The 8,695-nt window shown below is 39.0% G+C and overlaps 1 protein-coding gene across 1 annotated transcript in view; it reads right to left on the bottom strand.

Moving 5' to 3' along the window:
• The window catches only part of LOC149104515 (pancreatic secretory granule membrane major glycoprotein GP2-like), a 290,181-nt gene that overhangs the window by 139,513 nt on the left and 141,973 nt on the right, over positions 1-8,695 (bottom strand). The window lies entirely within an intron of this gene.

Here is an 8,695-nt window from a genome sequence, read left to right as displayed (position 1 = left end):
TAGGCGCGAGCTACTATGCCAAGAACAGGAGACAATATAGCGTCTTTGGTTACTTAAATGTCTTAAACAACACGGCGGAAATCCATGAAAAGATCGAAAGGCACGATGGTTCACTGGTGCTTACGTTGCCGGAAGTGCATTCGAAGTACTTATCTTGGCATTTGCTGAATACGTATAGGTAGTGGCAGGAATGCTAGTGCAGTGAAGGATTTTGGCCTCAAGTTTACATTGGAGTCAAAAGGCTCGCATAATTTTTAGGGAATATTTTTCTTTTGTATGAGGCTACTCCTTCCTGAGTGGTACCTAAGTGTCTTAACAGAGGGACTGCCGAGGAAACATGCTTTTTATATTCCTTGGAGAACTGCATATTTGGCGATCTCGTGCGATGAATAAATCAATTACAATCAACTACAATATTTTTTGTTGCGACAGTTGATAGAATTGCTAATGCATGGAACAAGGTGTTTAGATCCTCTGATATTTTAAGAGAGTATCCACGTAATTATTCGATTTTTACGAAGTACTGTTTTTCAATGTGTTTTAACAATGTAGTGATCATATGAACCCGGTTTCCGAGATCTCGCTTCGCCACTATTTTCTTCGTAAAAATTTCGATTTGTTCGTATGAGAAGCCGGGCTGGCCCGGTTACAACCGAGATCTCGGCAGCCGGCCGGGCTGGAAATCGTTCCCATATGAGCACTCTAAGGACCTCTCCATATGAGCCCGGTAACCGGGACGAATTTTGTTGTCTGTTCATACGGGAAATTTCAGCCCGGTCGACCGGGATGAAATCCAAAGAAACGCAACCAAAATGGTAGAACATAAACTTGTATCGTTCGCGGCGGTCGTAGCTTTGTGGACTCTTGTAACTTTACTAATAAAGCTAATTCGCATACTCCTAAAGTGGAAATACATACGTACAAGACAAAAAGTGGCGCTATGTTGGGAAAGCGAAGCCATTTTGTCCAGAAAGCTTCTTCCCGGTTACCCGGGCCGGCTGAAGTGTTCATATGGGAAAATTTTCATCCCGGTTTCCGAGATCTCGGTCGCAAAAACCGAGATCTCGGTCAACGGGCCAGCCCGGCTTCTCTTATTAACACATCGAAATTTTTACGAAGGAAAGAGTGGCGAGGTGAGATCCCGGAAACCAAGCCAGCCCGGTTGTCCGGACTCATATGAAAAGGCTCTTAGACTACTCTAGCCTGGTTACCGGGACAAAACATTTTCAACTGTACACGACCCCACGCGGTTTCACACGTGTTCAAGTTACACCTCAGGAAGCTGAATGTGTGTATACCCAGTTCTATAGCCCACAAAGCCAGCAAGAACCAAGTGGAAACTTTTAATAACAAAAATAAGTATCACAAGACTGAAGTGATCAGTGTAGTGATTAGTCTTTGCAAACACAACTTTAACCCACCAAATGGAAATAACACCAGTTTTTAAACTCTCAGCTGGACAAAGAAGTTGAACTCAAATTTCAATACTTATTGTTCTGCTGTTATTTCTATTCTTTGTTTATATTATTGTAGTAGTTCATAGATAAATCTTGTTAATTAGTTGAAATTTACTTTTTTTATCACAATATGGAACTATTAAGCTGAAAATTAGTTAACACTTCCACTCGCGAGATCTAAAAGCTAATTCTCCTAAGGTAAGGTAAGGTAATTTATTTTACGTCAAGAACACGGGGAGTGGTTGCCCAAGTCTCCCGAGCCAGGGGCTCATGATAAAAGTGTTTGACATACATGTTAAAAAAAAGATTTAAAAACTATATATTAAAAAATACAAAATTATCATACTATTAATATCTTTAAAAATATGCGTTAAAAATACAATATTAAAAAACGATAAAAATACAACATGTCTATAAAGGAATCATTTAAGACAAGAACTGCATTGGCAGCCACCAAAGTTTGTTGTATTAAGATGATTGATAACCATCATTACTAGGTCTAACTAGGTCTTACTAGGTCTAACTGATGACCATACATTAGCTTTGCTTCTCGAAAAAATTTGGTATTATATGAGAACAATATCCACTACGTGATAGCCCCTCTACTTGACAATGTATCCAAATTGTAATAAAAATTTATCATGTGACCAAGTGACCACTTCTGGGAACAGGGTTATGTAGTTCATATTTGATTTGTTTTAGATTTGTTCAAGAATATTAACTACGTCAGCACCGTAGATCCTGTGTATAGCCCTACCCTTTCGCTTCCCAAAATGAAACAGAAGGATGCTCCTTCCTGCCATTTCCAGTGCTCCTTGAGGCTGGGTACAGGTAGTACTCATAAACCACAGTTAGAGTTTAAGGGATCTTTAAATGATATTGCTGTCAATGAAATTTTATTTAGTTTAAACTTAGGTGTTGCGACAAGCAAGTGAAAGTTTGAGTTCCAAATCAAAGACCATTCATTACTAGGTCTGTGAGCTTTCTCCTGAAAACAATCCCTTTTCCTGCGTCACAAGAGTAAACTGGATAAGGAATGTTCTTAAACTGCACTTAATTCTCCTTCATAAGTTCAATTTGAGTCATGACTAAATCCTCATCGATGTTTACATTATGTTTCTCACAATAATTGTGCAATACAAAACATACATAAATAATTGTTGGGAGAACCTCAAGCTTGGAGTCCACTTTTGTAGTGAGAATGGACCATCTTGCCTCGAGTCGCCCAAAAGCACATTCGATTTGGTTTTTAGCGGAACGCAGCATGTTAAATATGACTTGTTTCGAGTTGCTGTTACAAGCGTCGTACTCTTTCATGCGGAAAGGAATCACTAGGTATGCTGGGTCACCAATGAGATAATTCGGTATTTTAACACTTCCCTTAACTAGAGTTTGGAATGCACTTGGCAATTTGCTGCTTCTTAGTTTGGCATAGATAGAGGACTTGAATTGGCAAAAACTTTGTTATCATGCACACTTCCTGGCCACCTGCATTTATTCAACATCTATAATGGAATTTTTGTAGTCACACACAGCCTCTACACTTAATGAAAAGAATTGTTTGTAGCAGAAAAAATCTTGTGAGTTCTTTGATGGGCATTCAATTGGAAGATGAGTCCCATCAATGCAACTAAAAGCTTGTGTCATTCCAAATTTTGCTTAAAACTGCTACTACTTTCTCCCTCATGCTTTCTTCATTCTCTGGAAGATGGAGATATTTTGGGCCAAGATAGTTCGGAATAGCCTGACAAAACCTCACTTACAGCAGCTAATGCAGTGTTGAGTGCTATTTCAAAACCATTAATCGTTCTCAGAGATCCGGTATCTTTTAAAAAATACAATGCAACTGCCACCTTTTTTTTCCGCACGCAGTGCCCTGTGATAAGGTGACTTTGGTGAAATGTAAGGCCTTAGCTCCGATACTAAGTTCACAAAACAAGCCCTCGACATTCGAAAGTTTTCTTCCAACATCGTCTTCAGGTTCTGCTCCGATCCAGATGTTTTGCCACCACAAATCAGTTCGACAAGGTTTGTGCCAACAACTTCGCTTACTTCGCTTACATTGAGCCTTGCCTGCCGTATTTTTCACAGCAGAAGAAAGCCATTCAGCTGTAGCAACATAGCAACCGGATAGCTGACAACGCGAAGGTCCGAACAATACAACTGTAGGTGGCGCCCTGTTTGTTTACCGATTTGAATTTCGCGCTGACACTCGTTCTCAGAGTCTTAAGGTGGGCCGGATTCCCGCGGGTATTTCTTTCATCTCAGTAACTGGGATGAAATTCCCTATATGAACACAAGACAAAATCCATCCCGCTAACGGGCCAGCCCGGCAACCGGGCTCATATTGGCTCCGGCTGGGGTATTTGCGTCAAAGAACTGGAAATTTTACTAATGTTCGCTTGAATGACGAATTTTCACTTTCTAATGATAAATATTCAGTATCAATAATTAATTTCAGGCAGACACGAATAATTATAATATGTACGGTTTGTTTCTTTAATAGAATTTGACAACATGTTCCGTGTTTCTATCAAGTTATAGAAACACGAATGTAAGTTTGGAGAAAGAGAAATGTTCTGGGAACGTGAGTCGACTCGTGTTTCTACACTAAAATCGATAGAAACATGAGGGATATTTTTCTGTTATTTTTAGCAAATTCCGCGACAAAGGAAAAAAAAAAAAAAGAAAACAACTTGTTTACTTTGATCATCCAAAGGTAAATTCTCTTTACTCGGATCATCATTACGTCAACAGCTCCTGCTATTTCTGTGCTAGTTCTATCGAGTTTCAGTTTAAATCTGCTAGTGCTCTATCACGAATGACATTACGCTACTCACTCTCTATTGAGAAAAATTGTTCAATAGAAACACGATTTTAAACCAAACAGCCCGTTTATTTTATATGAGCTATTTTCTAAACGAAATTGAAACGTTTTACTTTGGTAGTTTGAAATTAACCAGCACATATCTCAAGTTTATTAAGTAGAGTTGGACCAGGCTAATTCGAACTGGGTTATTTCGAATTCTCTGTTATTCCAAACTCGAAACAATTTTCCTTGGATTTGTCCCTCACTCATTTACTATCTGCTATTTCGAACTCTCGCTGTCTCAAACTATTTTTCGTTTCCCCTGGGATTCGTACTAGAGGGGATACATTTTGAAAACAGAATGTAGCTCGGCTAGAAGTTGCGACCATTCTCTCTATTTTCTTCGATACAAAAGTTTAAATGTAGCAATTAGAGGCTGAATAGAATTGAAACTGATATTTGGTGTCGTAAGAAAGAAAAGTACACATTTATCATTCTAGCGGAGCGATTCACGTGCCCTTGCCACACGCAGTTTGCTAACGGAAGACCAGAAAATAATTACGTCACTATTGATAACAAGATGGGTTCCTTATCTCAAGGAGCTATTTATTCCATTACATTAACAGCAACGAATTTTAGAAAGAATTTCCCGTCAAAGATGTATTATATTTAATAGAGTACTATAAATTTCAGAAATTGATTCGCTAATGACTTCCAAGGAATTATTTTAAACAGCGGGTACCTTTACAGACAAGATGCAATAAAGGTGATTATGATATCACTGAAATAAATTTCGAAATTTTCTTTTCTCCAAATACCCAAACAACGGCATTTCTTGATTCTCGAGGATATCTGCAGAACTTGGAAATGGAATTTTAAGTAATAATAATTACACAGTCGGAACAAACCGTTCCTTTTGATTCAAACAAAAGTATTACTGAAGTTTTTTGGCGTGATGAAAAGCACACGGTCACCTTGTGCTTGATTTGCTATTTGAAGCTTTTCTGCCTGACAACATTGTTATTTTAAAGATAAATTAGACTTCTCTCATAAGTATCACATAAATGTAAAGGCGAAAGGAACAAACCAACCAAAAAACAGCCTACTCACCTTCGCAATTCACTTCTGCCGTCAGTTTACACAACAGGAAGACAATAAGAGTACTGTAGTCCATGTTGAAAATTACATTGATAGTCTTGTCGCGAGAGATAAACCTCCGACTAGTACATCAATGATAAATATTAGCTCGCGTGGATAGCTCCACGAATTAACTGAAGTGTCGGTTTAAAATAGAGTCCACGAGAAAACTCAAAACGACGACAGGACGGACGAGTCTTACTGCAGTGCACTGAAGTTTGAGCCAATAAAGCTGTTGTTTTGACAAGCATGCCACATCTTGCTGAGAAGTTCATTTCAAGCCTCCGTTTTGTTATGTATTGTTAATGAGGTTCGCTTTGTTTCGATTAGGATTTCGTAAAACAGGCTCCTGGATGGCTGGAGACGACAGGGTCAATTAAAAGACGGGAAGCTTAAAATAAACGTTTTAAGAGACAAGGTTATCAAGACGCAGCTGGTGGGAGAGAAGAGGGAATTGAAAATGCCTAAATTGCATAAAATAGAAGGCCATTGTGATCGTTTTGCAAAGCCCAAGGTTTAAATAATTGAAATTCCCTTAACTGGTTAGAACACATACCGTTTTAAGGACGGTGCCTACTAAATATAAAGATGTTTATGTCAGGTTAAGACCACGCGAAAAAAGGTAGATCTTTGCAATACGCACTTTTTCAAGATAATTAACCTTGAATCTCAACAAAATGCTGACATCAGCATTTCTCTTAAAGAAGAAGGAAATGATATTTCTTTACAGATTTCCTTAGAAAAGCAAACCCATTTATAAAGATCTTAAAACTGCATGGTAAATGGTAATATAAAAACCACTGTTTGGTATGTTTTTATCAACAAAATCGTTGCAAGAGCGCTTTAGGACCTCTGGCAGCCTTCCTCTGGTTCAGCTAAAATACAGTCTAAATACCTTTTGCTTACAACCAGAAACTAATCACGAGTTGAATAGGCTTGCCACTTCCATTTCATAAGAAAAATGTAGAGGTAGCCACGCGCTTTTGAAAGTTATTCATCTTTTTTGAAAACTTTTACGGTACTCATTGCATTTTTTCCTGTCACCTACCCAGTAAGTAAACCATTTGCGTATCTCGCACTTGTTTTGCGCGCGCACTACGCCATTTGCACGTATATGTTTACAGTTGAATTTCAGCACAATTTTTTGACAGATAACAGCTAGTTTTTCAGCTGGAAGACGTTAATAGTAAGTAGTTAGGGATGTACTGCTATTCTGGTGTTCCTGGTTGAAGTACAAGTTCATTAAACTTGATTTGGCGACAGTAGAAAAATCTTGCTTTTATTTTTGTCTTTTACTTGGTAGCGTAGTTGATTACGTCAATGTCAACCCAGCGCGCTCGTGCTGCTTAAAGCATGCCTTGCGTGATGCGCAGAACGTGTGCGCACTAACAAACGTAGTCAACGTCCTTAATATGCTGGTTTTGAGATTTTGGTATTACTTCAAAAGAATATCCTTTGTCTCAGGCATTTTTCTTTTCTCGTCACCTGTCTCTAATTGATGTACCCATTACATTGCCTTAGGAGAAATTTGATTTCGATCACTCCCGTGTTATATTAGTACAATTCGTAGTACAGTTCGTCTATCTGATCTCGACCAAGGTGTCTAAATGAGTACCGACGAATTTAATGCAGGGGGTAACCCGACGATGGACTAATCCATCTAGGAGAGGAGCGGGGAGATGTAGAAATACTCCAAGTCACTCCATGCTACGGAAACTGGTATATGCTTGAGTGTCCCGGTTTATTGGATCGCGCTAAGAACCAATCAGATTGCAGGATTGGTCACCGTGCCCTCTTGGGAAAAAAATAAAGTGTAGTCATTTGCCCCAACTTATAGATCAAGTAGGAGGAAAAATTCTTGACACTGATTTCGAAATGTCTATCGATTCGGCAACAATCAGGAAAGCAGACCTTGATGTCTGTTTTTACGCCTTCTCCTTTGTATGGCAATCTGTTGCTCTCAACATTCAACCATACTGGAAATTGTGAATTTCCTATTGGTGGACACTTGGTTGGCATTCTTGTTCCTGCAGCTCCTTGGAAACGATACCAGTTTTCCGTAAAACTTTCGCAGTCCCTGAAATCTACATTTGGTTCCTGTCGAGATCGTCTAGAGTCTGGTACCCATGCCAAGGATCAACTGAAAGAAAATACATTTTCAAACGGTTTCTTGTCTTTCCTGTAATGTTCTTGCTCATTTCGTTCATATGTCTTGCCCTTGAACAAGGTTCGTCAATTACCATGGAAACCCTGTGATTTCGCATCCTTAACTTTTTCGATCGATTTACCGTCGATCTCAATAGTAATTTGGTTATTCGGAAGAGCCTGCATTCGTTGATTTTACCCAATCACCACAAATATAAGTCTCAGTAACATCAAGGCTTAGCCTATTACTTACAAACCAGCAATTAAGATTTATTAGCTCTGAGTTTAACGACAATTTCAAAGTCAGCTATTGTATTGGCAGCGTAGGTAGGTTACATTTGTGTCGTCAACGAACATCCTCGCAGGGGCTGAACTGAGGCAAATAGGCAGATCATAAATGTAAACTAAGAATAGGAGTGGTCCGAGATTGCTACCCTGTGGGACTCCACAAGAAACTCGGGCAACAACAGACAAATGGCCATTTATGCTGCATTTTTGGCTTTGGTCCAGAGATATGATTCAAACCATCTGAGACTACTCGTGTCACACCAGTTTATGAAGCTTCCGTACTAGGAGAGTGTGGTCGATAAAATCAACGGCTTTTTTGAGATCGATGAAGGTTACACATTAAATTCGCCGGTACCTATTGAGACACTTTGGTCGAGATCAGAGGGAGGCACCCCCTAATGGGTTCAGTCTTCAAATTTTCCAAGTGCATCAAACCTCGGTAACACACAGCTAAAAGCGTGAATCAATAGTTTTATTATTATAATCATAAAAATTACAATTTCCTCGATTTTGATTGGTTTAAAAAACTCCTATTTTCCACTAATTCACTTGCCAAGTTGTTATCGGACAGTTCAATAAGCCAATCACATTCAAAGTTGTAGTTTAAATCATCCAACCACTTTTAAAGTTAAAGTTACGTGCGTGCGTGCGTGCGCTTTGGTGTTTTTGGCGCCTAATTGCCGGTAGGAGGCGCGGTGGCCTTAGAATGTTTACATCTCCTTTGTAGGTATTTTAATGCAAATTTTCCCTTTCTCTCATAACTTGGCTATTCTTCTTTTCTCGCAAATTGTAATTTGTATGATTAATTGGTAATAAGACTTCGTGTCGTCCAATTCGATCGGTAATCATACTCGTGATA

The sequence above is a fragment of the Orbicella faveolata genome, unplaced genomic scaffold, assembly GCF_042242905.1.
Source record: "Orbicella faveolata isolate gen_17 unplaced genomic scaffold, um_ofav_v1 contig_34, whole genome shotgun sequence".
Classification (NCBI taxonomy): domain Eukaryota; kingdom Metazoa; phylum Cnidaria; class Anthozoa; order Scleractinia; family Merulinidae; genus Orbicella; species Orbicella faveolata.
This window is presented reverse-complemented; position numbering and strand designations above follow the sequence as displayed.